Source organism: Pseudophryne corroboree, unplaced genomic scaffold (genome assembly GCF_028390025.1).
Source record: "Pseudophryne corroboree isolate aPseCor3 unplaced genomic scaffold, aPseCor3.hap2 scaffold_841, whole genome shotgun sequence".
Lineage (NCBI taxonomy): Eukaryota > Metazoa > Chordata > Amphibia > Anura > Myobatrachidae > Pseudophryne > Pseudophryne corroboree.
Window position 1 is genome coordinate 231,078 of NW_026970420.1, and position 17,100 is coordinate 248,177.

General features: G+C 49.0%; 23 non-coding genes and 3 pseudogenes across 23 annotated transcripts; 21 read left to right on the forward strand and 5 right to left on the reverse strand.

The window, feature by feature from the left end:
• Positions 1–3,403: 3,403 nt before the first annotated feature.
• LOC135042877 (U5 spliceosomal RNA) lies at positions 3,404–3,519 on the reverse strand. The gene has a single exon (XR_010235932.1). It is a non-coding gene; the product is annotated as a U5 spliceosomal RNA (small nuclear RNA).
• A 275-nt stretch (positions 3,520–3,794) lies between these two features.
• On the reverse strand, positions 3,795–3,910 carry LOC135042874 (U5 spliceosomal RNA). Its single transcript, XR_010235929.1, has one exon. It is a non-coding gene; the product is annotated as a U5 spliceosomal RNA (small nuclear RNA).
• Positions 3,911–4,188: 278 nt separating this feature from the next.
• Positions 4,189–4,304, reverse strand: LOC135042872 (U5 spliceosomal RNA). The gene has a single exon (XR_010235927.1). It is a non-coding gene; the product is annotated as a U5 spliceosomal RNA (small nuclear RNA).
• Positions 4,305–4,590: 286 nt separating this feature from the next.
• Positions 4,591–4,706, reverse strand: LOC135042869 (U5 spliceosomal RNA). Its single transcript, XR_010235924.1, has one exon. It is a non-coding gene; the product is annotated as a U5 spliceosomal RNA (small nuclear RNA).
• Positions 4,707–4,976: 270 nt separating this feature from the next.
• LOC135042871 (U5 spliceosomal RNA) lies at positions 4,977–5,092 on the reverse strand. The gene has a single exon (XR_010235926.1). It is a non-coding gene; the product is annotated as a U5 spliceosomal RNA (small nuclear RNA).
• Positions 5,093–5,236: 144 nt separating this feature from the next.
• LOC135042858 (U1 spliceosomal RNA) lies at positions 5,237–5,399 on the forward strand. The gene has a single exon (XR_010235918.1). It is a non-coding gene; the product is annotated as a U1 spliceosomal RNA (small nuclear RNA).
• Positions 5,400–6,070: 671 nt separating this feature from the next.
• Positions 6,071–6,234, forward strand: LOC135042890 (U1 spliceosomal RNA). The gene has a single exon (XR_010235946.1). It is a non-coding gene; the product is annotated as a U1 spliceosomal RNA (small nuclear RNA).
• A 152-nt stretch (positions 6,235–6,386) lies between these two features.
• Positions 6,387–6,549, forward strand: LOC135042852 (U1 spliceosomal RNA). Its single transcript, XR_010235914.1, has one exon. It is a non-coding gene; the product is annotated as a U1 spliceosomal RNA (small nuclear RNA).
• Positions 6,550–7,220: 671 nt separating this feature from the next.
• LOC135042882 (U1 spliceosomal RNA) lies at positions 7,221–7,384 on the forward strand. The gene has a single exon (XR_010235937.1). It is a non-coding gene; the product is annotated as a U1 spliceosomal RNA (small nuclear RNA).
• A 152-nt stretch (positions 7,385–7,536) lies between these two features.
• Positions 7,537–7,699, forward strand: LOC135042856 (U1 spliceosomal RNA). The gene has a single exon (XR_010235916.1). It is a non-coding gene; the product is annotated as a U1 spliceosomal RNA (small nuclear RNA).
• Positions 7,700–8,371: 672 nt separating this feature from the next.
• On the forward strand, positions 8,372–8,535 carry LOC135042903 (U1 spliceosomal RNA). The gene has a single exon (XR_010235959.1). It is a non-coding gene; the product is annotated as a U1 spliceosomal RNA (small nuclear RNA).
• Positions 8,536–8,687: 152 nt separating this feature from the next.
• Positions 8,688–8,850, forward strand: LOC135042924 (U1 spliceosomal RNA). The gene has a single exon (XR_010235979.1). It is a non-coding gene; the product is annotated as a U1 spliceosomal RNA (small nuclear RNA).
• Positions 8,851–9,465: 615 nt separating this feature from the next.
• On the forward strand, positions 9,466–9,629 carry LOC135042892 (U1 spliceosomal RNA). Its single transcript, XR_010235948.1, has one exon. It is a non-coding gene; the product is annotated as a U1 spliceosomal RNA (small nuclear RNA).
• A 152-nt stretch (positions 9,630–9,781) lies between these two features.
• Positions 9,782–9,944, forward strand: LOC135042853 (U1 spliceosomal RNA). The gene has a single exon (XR_010235915.1). It is a non-coding gene; the product is annotated as a U1 spliceosomal RNA (small nuclear RNA).
• Positions 9,945–10,615: 671 nt separating this feature from the next.
• On the forward strand, positions 10,616–10,779 carry LOC135042883 (U1 spliceosomal RNA). Its single transcript, XR_010235938.1, has one exon. It is a non-coding gene; the product is annotated as a U1 spliceosomal RNA (small nuclear RNA).
• Positions 10,780–10,931: 152 nt separating this feature from the next.
• Positions 10,932–11,083, forward strand: LOC135042860 (U1 spliceosomal RNA; annotated as a pseudogene).
• A 683-nt stretch (positions 11,084–11,766) lies between these two features.
• Positions 11,767–11,930, forward strand: LOC135042920 (U1 spliceosomal RNA). Its single transcript, XR_010235976.1, has one exon. It is a non-coding gene; the product is annotated as a U1 spliceosomal RNA (small nuclear RNA).
• A 153-nt stretch (positions 11,931–12,083) lies between these two features.
• On the forward strand, positions 12,084–12,246 carry LOC135042925 (U1 spliceosomal RNA). Its single transcript, XR_010235980.1, has one exon. It is a non-coding gene; the product is annotated as a U1 spliceosomal RNA (small nuclear RNA).
• Positions 12,247–12,861: 615 nt separating this feature from the next.
• LOC135042901 (U1 spliceosomal RNA) lies at positions 12,862–13,025 on the forward strand. The gene has a single exon (XR_010235957.1). It is a non-coding gene; the product is annotated as a U1 spliceosomal RNA (small nuclear RNA).
• Positions 13,026–13,177: 152 nt separating this feature from the next.
• On the forward strand, positions 13,178–13,340 carry LOC135042916 (U1 spliceosomal RNA). The gene has a single exon (XR_010235972.1). It is a non-coding gene; the product is annotated as a U1 spliceosomal RNA (small nuclear RNA).
• A 671-nt stretch (positions 13,341–14,011) lies between these two features.
• On the forward strand, positions 14,012–14,175 carry LOC135042868 (U1 spliceosomal RNA). The gene has a single exon (XR_010235923.1). It is a non-coding gene; the product is annotated as a U1 spliceosomal RNA (small nuclear RNA).
• Positions 14,176–14,327: 152 nt separating this feature from the next.
• On the forward strand, positions 14,328–14,469 carry LOC135042854 (U1 spliceosomal RNA; annotated as a pseudogene).
• A 694-nt stretch (positions 14,470–15,163) lies between these two features.
• LOC135042910 (U1 spliceosomal RNA) lies at positions 15,164–15,327 on the forward strand. Its single transcript, XR_010235966.1, has one exon. It is a non-coding gene; the product is annotated as a U1 spliceosomal RNA (small nuclear RNA).
• A 152-nt stretch (positions 15,328–15,479) lies between these two features.
• On the forward strand, positions 15,480–15,643 carry LOC135042915 (U1 spliceosomal RNA). The gene has a single exon (XR_010235971.1). It is a non-coding gene; the product is annotated as a U1 spliceosomal RNA (small nuclear RNA).
• A 671-nt stretch (positions 15,644–16,314) lies between these two features.
• On the forward strand, positions 16,315–16,478 carry LOC135042879 (U1 spliceosomal RNA). Its single transcript, XR_010235934.1, has one exon. It is a non-coding gene; the product is annotated as a U1 spliceosomal RNA (small nuclear RNA).
• A 152-nt stretch (positions 16,479–16,630) lies between these two features.
• LOC135042855 (U1 spliceosomal RNA) lies at positions 16,631–16,772 on the forward strand (annotated as a pseudogene).
• The last annotated feature ends 328 nt before the right edge of the window (positions 16,773–17,100 follow it).

Consider the following 17,100-nt stretch of genomic DNA (forward strand, 5'->3'; position numbering starts at 1 on the left):
GAACCGAACCTGCTCCTCTCTACCTTATACCCATCAATTTTTTTTATTTTCAATCTAAGCCCCTGCAGTTTTCTGTAAGCATCTGCTTCGCTATGATGATCAACAAGTCACAAGGGCAAACACTCAGGGCTTGAGGCATAGATCTTTGGACTAGCTGCTACAAGCATGGCAGAGGTGTCACTATCACTGGTGACACCCAGAGAGGTGTCGAGGGAGATTGTAATGCAGTGCGTGCAAATAAGCAGCGCAATGGTAAAAAGGAGGCATGATTTCATAGGTAGGGGCGTGGCCTGGTGGCCTGAATCTACATTTTGTTGCTCCGGGTGTCCCGGGGGTTGGGTGCTGCACCCGGGGACTAGTGTGTAAGCGGTGCTGGCTCCTGCACAGTGACAGGGCATGGCCACCCAGTATGACACCTCCCTTCTTGACCATGCTGTAATTGCAGTCGCACTGCAGTTCAGCGTGATCATAAACAATGGTGTAGCCTCCTGCTGGTGCAGACTGTATGTGCGCGCAGGAAGCCGCCACCATTTTTGTGATCACAGCGGCTGAATGTGATGTCATACAGCCGCTGTGACCACGCCCCCTGTGTCTCCTCCATTGCAGACCCCATTTTGAAGCCTTGCCCCCGCACTGCTCCATCCCTGACTTGGAAATGGAGTGTTGCTGACCCCACTCTCCCCCCCTGCCCCGATTGACAGGCAGAGGCGATCGCATGCAGGCACATGCGTATGCTCTTAGCAATTTTTGCAGTTGGATCGCTTATTGTGATTGCAATCCAACCTGAATCAGGCCCTATTACCTATCACAATGCGCTGCGGGCAGTACAAAATTGGGTTAATATAGGAGAAAAACCCCCAGACCTGTGCTCCTTAACTGTACCTGGTGGCTAGTGGAGCGGCTGCCCAGTAATCAGTGTCCACCCCAGTGCGCACACGGCCCACCCCCTACGGCCACGCTCCCCTTAATCAGCGGCCTCGTGATCCGGAAGGGCGGTGTGTGTGTGTGACTGACCTTAGGAAGAAACCGGAGCCTCCGCTGCAGTGACCCAGCAACCAGGGCACGGGAGTATACAGCGCCGCTGGGAGTGATGAAGCTGCAGTAAAGATGTCTATTAGACCTAGCCTGCAGCAGCCCTTGTAGATTCTCATAAAACAAGTTCTTCTTTTCTTGTCAAAATTAATAGCTAAGAATAGGCTGCCTGAGGCAGGCCCCTGTTAAGTGGCCTGCTACTGAAGGCACCAACTACAAACTGAGCTCCCTGTTCATGGAAGCGGGGTTATAGAGGAGGATGCGCTGAGCATCTTGGGAACAGTCAAAAGCTTTGAGCCGGTTGGTGCCTCAGATCAAGATCCTACTCTACACCCCAATGTGAATCCTTGTGGAGTCCAGTGTACCCCACAGAAGAAATTAATGTGTCACACCCATTGGCAGCAACCTTAGAATAGCTGCTGACGGGCACAATTGAGAAAGGAAGGGGGGGGGGCATTTGAATCCAGCACATAGATGCAATTCAAATATGTAATTTGTACCTTCCTATTTTAAAATATAATGGATGAACCTCACCCTGTGAGAACAATCTTCATGATCAAGAGATCTAATATGTAAAATAAGTATGAGTTGGGATAGGGCTGGGGAGGGTGGCAGCTCGGGCAGCCCCTCCCCCGTCAAGTTAAGGAGATTCAACTGAGGAAGCACAAGGGAACTCTCGTCTGGGGACAACAACTGCAGGGAGACCACATCTTTTCAGATGAACATGGGAGGGCGGAAGGCTGCCTAATACTGAAGCACCATCAAATATCAAACCATATCCAACAACTAGTACAAGCATTCCTGGGGGAAGGTCTGCAGCAGGCGGATTTGCATACGGTGATGTCATCCAAGCAGTGGGCCAAAGTTGGCTGGAACCCTCATCTGCATATAAAAAGAGAAAAGGGGCATGCAGGGCATGGCGGCCTTTTGCAGTGCTTGGATGACCCCTAGTTTGCATTAAACACCCCCACCCTCCTTTGTTGTGGGGCTCATGTTGGCCATGCCCCATCCCCTGAAGCATTCATGCTGATTTCTTGCAGCAGCTGGGCACTGTAACAGCTCCAGAGCTGCTCTGTAAGGCAAGTAAAAGGGTGTGGGCCCTGCAGCACCACCTGTAGTTCGCATTGTGCGTTGGAAGGCACAAAGTAAGCAGACGGGAGGAGAAGTCAGGATAGTACACAAGGGCATCCTTTTCTCTTAGTCCGTAAAGGATGCTGGGGTCACATTAAGAACCATGGGGTATAGACGGGATCCGCAAGAGACATGGGCACTTTAAGACTTTCAAAGGGTGTGAACTGGCTCCTCCCTCTATGCCCCTCCTCCAGACTCCAGTTATAGGAACTGTGCCCAGGGAGACGGACATTTCGAGGAAAGGATTTATTGTTAAACTAAGGTGAGCATCTTACCAGCTCACACCTTAAGCATGCCGCAGAACGTGGCATTCAACAGAACACAAGCCAACGGCATGAACAATTGCAGCAAAAAGCTGACCAGAACCGTAACACAACATGTGTATAACCACAAGTAATAACTGCAGACACAGTATGGACTGGGACGGGTGCCCAGCATCCTCTACGTACTAAGAGAAAAGGATTTACCAGTAGGTATTAAAATCCTATTTTCTCATACGACCTAGAGGATGCTGGGGTCACATTAAGAACCATGGGGTTATACCAAAGCTCTTGAACGGGTGGGAGAGTGCGTACGACTCTGCAGCACCGAATGACCCAACTTGAGGTTATCATCAGCCAAGGTATCAAACTTGTAAAACTTAGCAAAAGTGTTTACTAAATAGCTGCTCGGCAAAGTTGCAATGCTGAGACTCCCCGACCAGCTGCCCAGGATGAACCCACCTTTCTAGTAGAATGGGTCTTCACCTAATTCAGTAACGGCAATCCTGCCGTGGAATGAGCATGCTGAATCTTACCACAGATTCAGCGCATAATGGTCTGCATGGAAGCAGGACACCCAATCCTGTTGGGAGCATACAGGACAAACAGAGCCTCTGTTTTCCTAATCTGAACCGTTCTGGTGACATAAATTTTCAAAGTTCTGACCACAGCCAGAGACTTTGACTCAACGAAGGTGTCAGTGGCCAAAGGCACCATGTGGAAAGATGAACCACCTTTGGCAGAAATTGTTGACGTGTCCTCAATTCTGCTCTATCTTCATGAAAGATCAAATAAAGGCTCTTGTGATACTGCATGGTTTGTACTGTTTTCCATGTGCTCCCAGATCTTTCAAGCAAGTAGCATGGTCAAGAAAGTTCTGTTTGAAAAGAAACAAACATTTACTGTCATTGTTATGCAAATAAACTTACATTAAAGCTAACAAGAAAGCACACTCGTTCTGTCTTTAAACTGATAAAAGAAACCCCAATAATATGGGGCATGCAAAAATTGAGATAAAACTCAGTTTTGCTCCTCTCCACGGAAATCTTTAATAAAAGGCGAAATATTTGTTAGTTCTGAAGAGAAACCAGAGCATGACCAAGATTCCACCTGTCGCCTGAGTGCCATGCCAGCAGTTCTCATTCAGCTCAAAGTGAGCACCCAATTTGAATGAAAGAAAGCAGATTTCTCACCAGGCTTCCCCTTGCTATAAACATGGTTTGTACTCTTTTCCATGTGCTCCCAGATCTTTCAAACAATTAGTGTGGTCAAGAAAGTTCTGTTTGAAAAGAAACAAACATTGACTGTCATTTCTATGCAAATGAGCTTACATTAAAGCACACTCGTTCTATCTTTAAACCGATAAAATAAAACCCCAATAAGATGGGGCATGCAAAAATTGAGATAAAACTCAGTTTTGCTCCTCTTCACGGAAATCTTTAGTAAAAGGCGAAAGATTTGTTCGTTCTGAAGAGAAACCACAGCATGACCAAGATTCTACCTGTCGCCTGAGTGCCATGCCAGCAGTCCTCATTCAGCTCAAAGTGAGCACCCAATTTGAAAGAAAGAAAGAAAGCAGATTTCTCACCAGGCTTCCCCTTGCTATAAACATGGTTTGTACTCTTTTCCATGTGCTCCCACATCTTTCAAGCAATTAGTATAGTCAAGAAAGTTCTGTTTGAAAAGAAACAAACATTTACTGTCATTTCTATGCAAATGTGCTTACATTAAAGCACACTCGTTCTATCTTTAAACTGATAAAAGAAACCCCAATAAGACGGGGCATGCAAAAATTGAGATAAAACTCAGTTTTGCTCCTCTCCACGGAAATCTTTAGTAAAAGGCGAAAGATTTGTTCGTTCTGAAGAGAAACCAGAGCATGACCAAGATTCCACCTGTCGCCTGAGTGCCATGCCAGCAGTCCTCATTCAGCTCAAAGTGAGCACCCAATTTGAAAGAAAGAAAGCAGATTTCTCACCAGGCTTCCCCTTGCTATAAGCATGGTTTGTACTCTTTTCCATGTGCTCCCAGATCTTTCAAGCAATTAGTATGGTCAAGAAAGTTCTGCTTGAAAAGAAACAGACATTTATTGTCATTGTTATGCAAATAAACTTACATTAAAGCTAACAAGAAAGCACACTCGTTCTGTCTTTAATCCGATAAAAGAAACCCCAATAATATGGGGCATGCAAAAATTGAGATAAAACTCAGTTTTGCTCCTCTCCACGGAAATCTTTAGTAAAAGGCGAAAGATTTGTTCGTTCTGAAGAGAAACCAGAGCATGACCAAGATTCCACCTGTCGCCTGAGTGCCGTGCCAGCAGTCCTCATTCAGATCAAAGTGAGCGCCCAATTTGAAAGAAAGCAGATTTCTCACCTGTCTTCTCCTTGCTATAAGCATGGTTTGTACTGTATTCCATGTGCTCCCAGATCTTTCAAGCAAGTAGCATGGTCAAGAAAGTTCTGTTTGAAAAGAAACAAACATTTACTGTCATTTCTATGCAAATGAGCTTACATTAAAGCACACTCATTCTATCTTTAAACCGATAAAAGAAACCCCAAAAAGATGGGGCATGCAAAAATTGAGATAAAACTCGGTTTTGCTCCTCTCCACGGAAATCTTTAGTAAAAGGCGAAAGATTTGTTCGTTCTGAAGAGAAACCAGAGCATGACCAAGATTTTTATCTGAAAATATGTGTTCTCCCTGCAGTTGTTGTCCCCAGATGAGAGTTCCCTTGTGCTGCCTCAGTTGAATCTCCTTTACTTGACAGGGGGATGCTCGAGCAGCGACCCTCCCCAGCTCTAGCCCAACTCCTACTTACCTGCCAGGTGAGATACTATGATCATGAAGGTGCTTCTCCCAGGGCAAGGCTCACCCATTGCACTCTGGGTGTGCTGCTTCTGCGTTTTCCCCAAATGTGGGAAACTTGACTGCATAATTTGTGTTTCCCCTGGTCGGCTCTCGTATAATTCAGATCTCTTTGTCTCAGGTCTCTCTCCAGCCTAGTTTGCTGTCTGTTTCCACTTCTCTTTTCTTGAGCCGCTCCCTTCTATGCCCTTGCGCACTATCCTGACTTCTACCGTCTGCTTACTTCGTGCCTTCCAACGCACAATGCAAACTACAGGTAGTGCTGCAGGGCCCACACCCTTTTACTTGCCTTACAGAGCGTCTCTGGAGCAGTTACAGTGCCCAGCTGCTGCAAGAAATCAGCTTGAATGCTTCAGGGGCTGGGGCATAGCCAACATGAGCCCCACACCGAAGGAGGGTGGAGGTGTGTAATGCGAACTAGGGGTCATCCAAGCGCCGCAAAAGGCCGCCATGCCCTGCACGCCCCTTGTCTCTTTTCATATGCAGACGAGGGTTGAAGCCAACTTTGACCCACTGTTTGGATGACATCACCATATGCAAATCCATCTGCTGCAGGCCTTCCCCCAGGAATGCTTGCACTAGTTGTTGCATTTGGTTTGTTGTTTGGGGGTGCTTCAGTATTAGGCAGCCTTCTGCCCTCCCATGTTCATCTGAAAATATGTGTTCTCCCTGCAGTTGTTGTCCCCAGATGAGAGTTCCCTTGTGCTGCCTCAGTTGAATCTCCTTTACTTGACAGAGATGTGCCTGAGCAGCGGCCCTCCCCAGCCCTATCCCAAATCATACTTATTTTGCATAGGCGATACCATGGTCATGAAGATTGTTCTCCCAGGGTGAGGTTCATTCATTGCATTCTGGGTATGCTGACCCCTGTGATTTCCCCAAATGTGGGAAACTCGACTGCATTATTTGTGGTAGTGGGGGACTGTGTTTGTGCTTTCCTCTGGTCAGCTCTGGTAAAAATCAGATTTCTTTATATCAGATCTTCCTCTAGCCTTGTTCTTCTTTCGAGAGTTCCCTTGTGCTGCCTCAGTTGGATCTCTTTCACTTGAGAGGGGGGTGCCCGAGCAGCGACCCTCCCCAGCTCTAGCCCAACTCCTACTTACCTGCCAGGTGAGATACTATGATCATGAAGGTGCTTCTCCCAGGGCAAGGCTCACCCATTGCACTCTGGTTGTGCTGCCCCTGCGATTTCCCCAAATGTGGGAAACTTGACTGCATAATTTGTGTTTCCCTTGGTCATCTCTCGTATAATTCAGATCTCTTTGTCTCAGGTCTCTCTCCAGCCTAGTTTGCTGTCTGTTTCCACTTCTCTTTTCTTGAGCCGCTCCCTTCTATGCCCTTGCGCACTATCCTGACTTCTCCCGTCTGCTTACTTCGTGCCTTCCAACGCACAATGCAAACTACAGGTAGTGCTGCAGGGCCCACACCCTTTTACTTGCCTTACAGAGCAGCTCTGGAGCAGTTACAGTGCCCAGCTGCTGCAAGAAATCAGCTTGAATGCTTCAGGGGCTGGGGCATAGCCAACATGAGCCCCACACCGAAGGAGGGTGGAGGTGTGTAATGCGAACTAGGGGTCATCCAAGCGCCGCAAAAGGCCGCCATGCCCTGCACGCCCCTTTTCTCTTTTCATATGCAGACGAGGGTTGAAGCCAACTTTGACCCACTGCTTGGATGGCATCACCATATGCAAATCCATCTGCTGCAGGCCTTCCCCCAGGAATGCTTGCACTGGTTGTTGCATTTGGTTTGTTGTTTGGGGGTGCTTCAGTATTAGGCAGCCTTCTGCCCTCCCATGTTCATCTGAAAATATGTGTTCTCCCTGCAGTTGTTGTCCCCAGATGAGAGTTCCCTTGTGCTGCCTCAGTTGAATCTCCTTTACTTGAAAGAGATGTGCCTGAGCAGCGGCCCTCCCCAGCCCTATCCCAAATCATACTTATTTTGCATAGGAGAGACCATGGTCTTGAAGATTGTTCTCCCAGGGTGAGGTTCATTCATTGCATTCTGGGTATGCTGACCCCTGTGATTTCCCCAAATGTGGGAAACTCAACTGCATTATTTGTGGTAGTGGGGGACTGTGTTTGTGCTTTCCTCTGGTCAGCTCTGGTAAAAGTCAGATTTCTTTGTTTCAGATCTTCCTCTAGCCTTGTTCTTCTTTCGAGAGTTCCCTTGTGCTGCCTCAGTTGGATCTCCTTCACTTGACAGGGGGGTGCCCGTGCAGCGACTCTCCCCAGCTCTAGCCCAACTTCTACTTACCTGCCAGGTGAGATACTATAATCATGAAGGTGCTTCTCCCAGGGCAAGGCTCACCCATTGCACTCTGGATGTGCTGCCCCTGCGATTTCCCCAAATGTGGGAAACTTGACTGCATAATTTGTGTTTCCCCTGGTCGGCTCTCGTATAATTCAGATCTCTTTGTCTCAGGTCTCTCTCCAGCCTAGTTTGCTGTCTGTTTCCACTTCTCTTTTCTTAAGCCGCTCCATTCTATGGCCTTGCGCACTATCCTTACTTCTCCCGTCTGCTTACTTTGTGCCTTCCAATGCACAATGCAAACTACAGGTAGTGCTGCAGGGCCCACACCCTTTTACTTGCCGTACAGAGCAGCTCTGGAGCAGTTACAGTGCCCAGCTACTGCAAGAAATCAGCTTGAATGCTTCAGGGGCTGGGGCATAGCCAACATGAGCCCCACACCGAAGGAGGGTGGAGGTGTTTAATGCGAACTAGGGGTCATCCAAGCGCCGCAAAAGGCCGCCATGCCCTGCACGCCCCTTTTCTCTTTTCATATGCAGACGAGGGTTGAAGCCAACTTTGACCCACTGCTTTGGATGACATCACCATATGCAAATCCATCTGCTGCAGGCCTTCCCCCAGGAATGCTTGCACTAGTTGTTGCATTTGGTTTGTTGTTTGGGGGTGCTTCAGTATTAGGCAGCCTTCTGCCCTCCCATGTTCATCTGAAAATATGTGTTCTCCCTGCAGTTGTTGTCCCCAGATGAGAGTTCCCTTATGCTGCCTCAGTTGAATCTCCTTTACTTGAAAGAGATGTGCCTGAGCAGCGGCCCTCCCCAGCCCTATCCCAAATCATACTTATTTTGCATAGGAGATACCATGGTCATGAAGATTATTCTCCCAGTGTGAGGTTCATTCATTGCATTCTGGGTATGCTGACCCCTGTGATTTCCCCAAATGTGGGAAACTCGACAGCATTATTTGTGGTAGTGGGGGACTGTGTTTGTGTTTTCCTCTGGTCAGCTCTGGTAAAAGTCAGATTTCTTTGTCTCAGATCTTCCTCTAGCCTTGTTCTTCTTTCGAGAATTCCCTTGTGCTGCCTCAGTTGGATCTCCTTCACTTGACAGGGGGTTACCCGAGCAGCGACCCTCCCCAGCTCTAGCCCAACTCCTACTTACCTGCCAGGTGAGATACTATGATCACGTAGGTGCTTCTCCCAGGGCAAGGCTCACCCATTGCACTCTGGGTGTGCTGCTCCTGCGATTTCCCCAAATGTGGGAAACTTGACTGCATAATTTGTGTTTCCCCTGGTCGGCTCTCGTATAATTCAGATCTCTTTGTCTCAGGTCTCTCTCCAGCCTAGTTTGCTGTCTGTTTCCACTTCTCTTTTCTTAAGTGCCTTCCAATGCACAATGCAAACTACAGGTAGTGCTGCAGGGCCCACACCCTTTTACTTGCCGCACAGAGCAGCTCTGGAGCTGTTACAGTGCCCAGCTGCTGCAAGAAATCAGCTTGAATGCTTCAGGGGCTGGGGCATAGCAAACATGAGCCCCACACCGAAGGAGGGTGGGGGTGTTTAATGTGAACTAAGGGTCATCCAAGCGCCGCAAAAGGCCGCCATGCCCTGCATACCCCTTTTCTCTTTTCATATGCAGATGAGGGTTCCAGCCAACTTTGGCCCACTGCTTGGATGACATCACCGTATGCAAATCCGTCTTCTGCAGAACTTCCCCCAGGAATGCTTGTACTAGTTGTTGCATTTGGTTTGTTGTTTGGGGGTGCTTCAGTATTAGGCAGCCTTCTGCCCTCCCATGTTCATCTGAAAATATGTGTTCTCCCTGCAGTTGTTGTCCCCAGATGGGAGTTCCCTTGTGCTGCCTCAGTTGAATCTCCTTTACTTGACAGAGATGTGCCTGAGCAGCGGCCCTCCCCAGCCCTATCCCAAATCATACTTATTTTGCATAGGAGATACCATTTTCATGAAGATTGTTCTCCGAGGGTGAGGTTCATTCATTGCATTTTGGGTATGCTGACCCCTGTGATTTCCCCAAATGTGGGAAACTCGACTGCATTATTTGTGGTAGTGGGGGACTGTGTTTGTGCTTTCCTCTGGTCAGCTCTGGTAAAAATCAGATTTCTTTATATCAGATCTTCCTCTAGCCTTGTTCTTCTTTCGAGAGTTCCCTTGTGCTGCCTCAGTTGGATCTCTTTCACTTGAGAGGGGGGTGCCCGAGCAGTGACCCTCCCCAGCTCTAGCCCAACTCCTACTTACCTGCCAGGTGAGATACTATGATCATGAAGGTGCTTCTCCCAGGGCAAGGCTCACCCATTGCACTCTGGTTGTGCTGCCCCTGCGATTTCCCCAAATGTGGGAAACTTGACTGCATAATTTGTGTTTCCCTTGGTCATCTCTCGTATAATTCAGATCTCTTTGTCTCAGGTCTCTCTCCAGCCTAGTTTGCTGTCTGTTTCCACTTCTCTTTTCTTGAGCCGCTCCCTTCTATGCCCTTGCGCACTATCCTGACTTCTCCCGTCTGCTTACTTCGTGCCTTCCAACGCACAATGCAAACTACAGGTAGTGCTGCAGGGCCCACACCCTTTTACTTGCCTTACAGAGCAGCTCTGGAGCAGTTACAGTGCCCAGCTGCTGCAAGAAATCAGCTTGAATGCTTCAGGGGCTGGGGCATAGCCAACATGAGCCCCACACCGAAGGAGGGTGGAGGTGTGTAATGCGAACTAGGGGTCATCCAAGCGCCGCAAAAGGCCGCCATGCCCTGCACGCCCCTTTTCTCTTTTCATATGCAGACGAGGGTTGAAGCCAACTTTGACCCACTGCTTGGATGGCATCACCATATGCAAATCCATCTGCTGCAGGTCTTCCCCCAGGAATGCTTGCACTAGTTGTTGCATTTGGTTTGTTGTTTGGGGGTGCTTCAGTATTAGGCAGCCTTCTGCCCTCCCATGTTCATCTGAAAATATGTGTTCTCCCTGCAGTTGTTGTCCCCAGATGAGAGTTCCCTTGTGCTGCCTCAGTTGAATCTCCTTTACTTGACAGAGATGTGCCTGAGCAGCGGCCCTCCCCAGCCCTATCCCAAATCATACTTATTTTGCATAGGAGAGACCATGGTCTTGAAGATTGTTCTCCCAGGGTGAGGTTCATTCATTGCATTCTGGGTATGCTGACCCCTGTGATTTCCCCAAATGTGGGAAACTCAACTGCATTATTTGTGGTAGTGGGGGACTGTGTTTGTGCTTTCCTCTGGTCAGCTCTGGTAAAAGTCAGATTTCTTTGTTTCAGATCTTCCTCTAGCCTTGTTCTTCTTTCGAGAGTTCCCTTGTGCTGCCTCAGTTGGATCTCCTTCACTTGACAGGGGGGTGCCCGTGCAGCGACTCTCCCCAGCTCTAGCCCAACTTCTACTTACCTGCCAGGTGAGATGCTATAATCATGAAGGTGCTTCTCCCAGGGCAAGGCTCACCCATTGCACTCTGGATGTGCTGCCCCTGCGATTTCCCCAAATGTGGGAAACTTGACTGCATAATTTGTGTTTCCCCTGGTCGGCTCTGGTATAATTCAGATCTCTTTGTCTCAGGTCTCTCTCCAGCCTAGTTTGCTGTCTGTTTCCACTTCTCTTTTCTTAAGCCGCTCCATTCTATGGCCTTGCGCACTATCCTTACTTCTCCCGTCTGCTTACTTTGTGCCTTCCAATGCACAATGCAAACTACAGGTAGTGCTGCAGGGCCCACACCCTTTTACTTGCCGTACAGAGCAGCTCTGGAGCAGTTACAGTGCCCAGCTAATGCAAGAAATCAGCTTGAATGCTTCAGGGGCTGGGGCATAGCCAACATGAGCCCCACACCGAAGGAGGGTGGAGGTGTTTAATGCGAACTAGGGGTCATCCAAGCGCCGCAAAAGGCCGCCATGCCCTGCACGCCCCTTTTCTCTTTTCATATAAAGACGAGGGTTGAAGCCAACTTTGACCCACTGCTTTGGATGACATCACCATATGCAAATCCATCTGCTGCAGGCCTTCCCCCAGGAATGCTTGCACTAGTTGTTGCATTTGGTTTGTTGTTTGGGGGTGCTTCTGTATTAGGCAGCCTTCTGCCCTCCCATGTTCATCTGAAAATATGTGTTCTCCCTGCAGTTGTTGTCCCCAGATGAGAGTTCCTTTATGCTGCCTCAGTTGAATCTCCTTTACTTGACAGAGATGTGCCTGAGCAGCGGCCCTCCCCAGCCCTATCCCAAATCATACTTATTTTGCATAGGAGAGACCATGGTCATGAAGATTATTCTCCCAGTATGAGGTTCATTCATTGCATTCTGGGTATGCTGACCCCTGTGATTTCCCCAAATGTGGGAAACTCGACAGCATTATTTGTGGTAGTGGGAGACTGTGTTTGTGTTTTCCTCTGGTCAGCTCTGGTAAAAGTCAGATTTCTTTGTCTCAGATCTTCCTCTAGCCTTGTTCTTCTTTCGAGAATTCCCTTGTGCTGCCTCAGTTGGATCTCCTTCACTTGACAGGGGGGGTACCCGAGCAGCGACCCTCCCCAGCTCTAGCCCAACTCCTACTTACCTGCCAGGTGAGATACTATGATCACGTAGGTGCTTCTCCCAGGGCAAGGCTCACCCATTGCACTCTGGGTGTGCTGCTCCTGCGATTTCCCCAAATGTGGGAAACTTGACTGCATAATTTGTGTTTCCCCTGGTCGGCTCTCGTATAATTCAGATCTCTTTGTCTCAGGTCTCTCTCCAGCCTAGTTTGCTGTCTGTTTCCACTTCTCTTTTCTTAAGTGCCTTCCAATGCACAATGCAAACTACAGGTAGTGCTGCAGGGCCCACACCCTTTTACTTGCCTTACAGAGCAGCTCTGGAGCTGTTACAGTGCCAAGCTGCTGCAAGAAATCAGCTTGAATGCTTCAGGGGCTGGGGCATGGCCAACATGAGCCCCACACCGAAGGAGGGTGGGGGTGTTTAATGCGAACTAAGGGTCATCCAAGCGCCGCAAAAGGCCGCCATGCCCTGCATACCCCTTTTCTCTTTTCATATGCAGATGAGGGTTCCAGCCAACTTTGGCCCACTGCTTGGATGACATCACCGTATGCAAATCCGTCTTCTGCAGACCTTCCCCCAGGAATGCTTGTACTAGTTGTTGCATTTGGTTTGTTGTTTGGGCGTGCTTCAGTATTAGGCAGCCTTCTGCCCTCCCATGTTCATCTGAAAATATGTGTTCTCCCTGCAGTTGTTGTCCCCAGATGAGAGTTCCCTTGTGCTGCCTCAGTTGAATCTCCTTTACTTGACAGAGATGTGCCTGAGCAGCGGCCCTCCCCAGCCCTATCCCAAATCATACTTATTTTGCATAGGAGATACCATGGTCATAAAGACTGTTCTCCCAGGATGAGGTTCATTCATTGCATTCTGGGTATGCTGACCCCTGTGATTTCCCCAAATGTGGGAAACTCAACTGCATTATTTGTGGTAGTGGGGGACTGTTTTTGTGTTTTCCTCTGGTCAGCTCTGGTAAAAGTCAGATTTCTTTGTCTCAGATCTTCCTCTAGCCTTATTCTTCTTTCGAGAGTTCCATTGTGCTGCCTCAGTTTGATCTCCTTCACTTGACAGGGGGGTACCCGAGTAGCGACCCTCCCCAGCTCTAGCCCAACTCCTACATACCTGCCAGGTGAGATACTATGATCATGAAGGTGCTTCTCCCAGGGCAAGGCTCACCCATTGCACTCTGGGTGTGCTGCTCCTGCGATTTCCCCAAATGTGGGAAACTTGACTGCATAATTTGTGTTTCCCCTGGTCGGCGCTTGTATAATTCAGATCTCTTTGTCTCAGGTCTCTCTCCAGCCTAGTTTGCTGTCTGTTTCCACTTCTCTTTTCTTGAGCCCCTGCCGTCTATGCCCTTGTGCACTCTCCTGACTTCTCCTGTCTGCTTACTTTGTGCCTTCCAACGCACAATGCGAACTACAGGTAGTGCTGCAGGGCCCACACCCTTTTACTTGCCTTACAGAGCAGCTCTGGAGCTGTTACAGTGCCCAGCTGCTGCAAGAAATCAGCTTGAATACTTCAGGGGCTGGGGCATAGCCAACATGAGCCCCACACCGAAGGAGAATGGAGGTGTTTAATGCGAACTAGGGGTCATCCAAGCACCGCAAAAGGCCGCCATGCCCTGCATAACCCTTTTTTCTTTGCATATGCAGATGAGGGTTCCAGCCAACTTTGGCCCACTGCTTGGATGACATCACCGTATGCAAATCCGTCTTCTGCAGACCTTCTCCCAGGAATGCTTTTACTAGTTGTTGCATTTGGTTTGTTGTTTGGGGGTGCTTCAGTATTAGGCAGCCTTCTGCCCTCCCATGTTCATCTGAAAATATGTGTTCTCCCTGCAGTTGTTGTCCCCAGATGAGAGTTCCCTTGTGCTGCCTCAGTTGAATCTCCTTTACTTGACAGAGATGTGCCTGAGCAGCGGCCCTCCCCAGCCCTATCCCAAATCATACTTATTTTGCATAGGAGATACCATGGTCATGAAGATTGTTCTCCCAGGGTTAGGTTCATTCATTGCATTCTGGGTATGCTGACCCCTGTGATTTCCCCAAATGTGGGAAACTCAACTGCATTATTTGTGGTAGTGGGGGACTGTGTTTGTGCTTTCCTCTGGTCAGCTCTGGTAAAAGTCAGATTTCTTTGTCTCAGATCTTCCTCTAGCCTTGTTCTTCTTTTGAGAGTTCCCTTGTGTTGCCTCAGTTGGATCTCCTTCACTTGACAGGGGGGTGCCCGAGCAGCGACCCTCCCCAGCTCTAGCCCAACTCCTACTTACCTGCCAGGTGAGATACTATGATCATGTAGGTGCTTCTCCCAGGGCAAGGCTCACCCATTGCACTCTGGGTGTGCTGCCCCTGCGATTTCCCCAAATGTGGGAAACTTGACTGCATAATTTGTGTTTCCCCTGGTCGGCTCTCATATAATTCAGATCTCTTTGTCTCAGGTCTCTCTCCAGCCTAGTTTGCTGTCTGTTTCCACTTCTTTTTTCTTGAGCCCCTCCCTTCTATACCCTTGTGGACTCTCTTGACTTCTCCTCCTGTCTGCTTACTTTGTGCCTTCCAACGCACAATGCAAACTACAGGTAGTGCTGCAGGGCCCACACCCTTTTACTTGCCTTTCAGAGCAGCTCTGGAGCTGTTACAGTGCCCAGCTGCTGCAAGAAATCAGCTTGAATGCTTCAGGGGCTGGGGCATAGCCAACATGAGCCCCACACCGACGGAGGGTGGAGGTGTTTAATGCGAACTAAGGGTCATCCAAGCGCCGCAAAAGGCCGCCATGCCCTGCATACCCCTTTTCTCTTTTCATATGCAGATGAGGGTTCCAGCCAACTTTGGCCCACTGCTTGGATGACATCACCGTATGCAAATCCGTCTTCTGCAGACCTTCCCCCAGGAATGCTTGTACTATTTGTTGCATTTGGTTTGTTGTTTGGGGTGCTTCAGTATTAGGCAGCCTTCTGCTCTCCCATGTTCATCTGAAAATATGTGTTCTCCCTGCAGTTGTTGTCCCCAGATGAGAGTTCCCTTGTGCTGCCTCAGTTGAATCTCCTTTACTTGACAGAGATGTGCCTGAGCAGCGGCCCTCCCCAGCCCTATCCCAAATCATACTTATTTTGCATAGGAGATACCATGGTCATGAAGATTGTTCTCCCAGGGTGAGGTTCATTCATTGCATTCTGGGTATGCTGACCCCTGTGATTTCCCCAAATGTGGGAAACTCGACTGCATTATTTGTGGTAGTGGGGGACTGTGTTTGTGCTTTCCTCTGGTCAGCTCTGGTAAAAGTCAGATTTCTTTGTCTCAGATCTTCCTCTAGCCTTGTTCTCTTTTTGAGAGTTTCCTTGTGCTGCCTCAGTTGGATCTCCTTCACTTGACAGGGGGGTGCCCGAGCAGCGACCCTCCCCAGCTCAAGCCCAACTCTTACTTACCTGCCAGGTGAGATACTATGATCAGGAAGGTGCTTCTCCCAGGGCAAGGCTCACCCATTGCACTCTGGGTGTGCTGCTCCTACGATTTCCCCAAATGTGGGACACTTGATTGCATAATTTGTGTTTCCTCTGGTCGGCTACTCGTATAATTCAGATCTCTTTGTCTCAGGTCTCTCTTTAGCCTAGTTTGCTGTCTGTTTCCACTTCTCTTTTCTTGAGCCCCTGCCTTCTATGCCCTTGTGCACTCTCCTGACTTCTCCTGTCTGCTTACTTTGTGCCTTCCAACGCACAATGCGAACTACAGGTAGTGCTGCAGGGCCCACACCCTTTTACTTGCCTTACAGAGCAGCTCTGGAGCTGTTACAGTGCCCAGCTGCTGCAAGAAATCAGCTTGAATACTTCAGGGGCTGGGGCATAGCCAACATGAGCCCCACACCGAAGGAGAATGGAGGTGTTTAATGCGAACTAGGGGTCATCCAAGCGCCGCAAAAGGCCGCCATGCCCTGCATAACCCTTTTTTCTTTGCATATGCAGATGAGGGTTCCAGCCAACTTTGGCCCACTGCTTGGATGACATCACCGTATGCAAATCCGTCTTCTGCAGACCTTCTCCCAGGAATGCTTTTACTAGTTGTTGCATTTGGTTTGTTGTTTGGGGGTGCTTCAGTATTAGGCAGCCTTCTGCCCTCCCATGTTCATCTGAAAATATGTGTTCTCCCTGCAGTTGTTGTCCCCAGATGAGAGTTCCCTTGTGCTGCCTCAGTTGAATCTCCTTTACTTGACAGAGATGTGCCTGAGCAGCGGCCCTCCCCAGCCCTATCCCAAATCATACTTATTTTGCATAGGAGATACCATGGTCATGAAGATTGTTCTCCCAGGGTTAGGTTAATTCATTGCATTCTGGGTATGCTGACCCCTGTGATTTCCCCAAATGTGGGAAACTCAACTGCATTATTTGTGGTAGTGGGGGACTGTGTTTGTGCTTTCCTCTGGTCAGCTCTGGTAAAAGTCAGATTTCTTTGTCTCAGATCTTCCTCTAGCCTTGTTCTTCTTTCGAGAGTTCCCTTGTGTTGCCTCAGTTGGATCTCCTTCACTTGACAGGGGGGTGCCCGAGCAGCGACCCTCCCCAGCTCTAGCCCAACTCCTACTTACCTGCCAGGTGAGATACTATGATCATGTAGGTGCTTCTCCCAGGGCAAGGCTCACCCATTGCACTCTGGGTGTGCTGCCCCTGCGATTTCCCCAAATGTGGGAAACTTGACTGCATAATTTGTGTTTCCCCTGGTCGGCTCTCATATAATTCAGATCTCTTTGTCTCAGGTCTCTCTCCAGCCTAGTTTGCTGTCTGTTTCCACTTCTTTTTTCTTGAGCCCCTCCCTTCTATACCCTTGTGGACTCTCTTGACTTCTCCTCCTGTCTGCTTACTTTGTGCCTTCCAACGCACAATGCAAACTACAGGTAGTGCTGCAGGGCCCACACCCTTTTACTTGCCTTTCAGAGCAGCTCTGGAGCTGTTACAGTGCCCAGCTGCTGCAAGAAATCAGCTTGAATGCTTCAGGGGCTGGGGCATAGCCAACATGAGCCCCACACCGACGGAGGGTGGAGGTGTTTAAT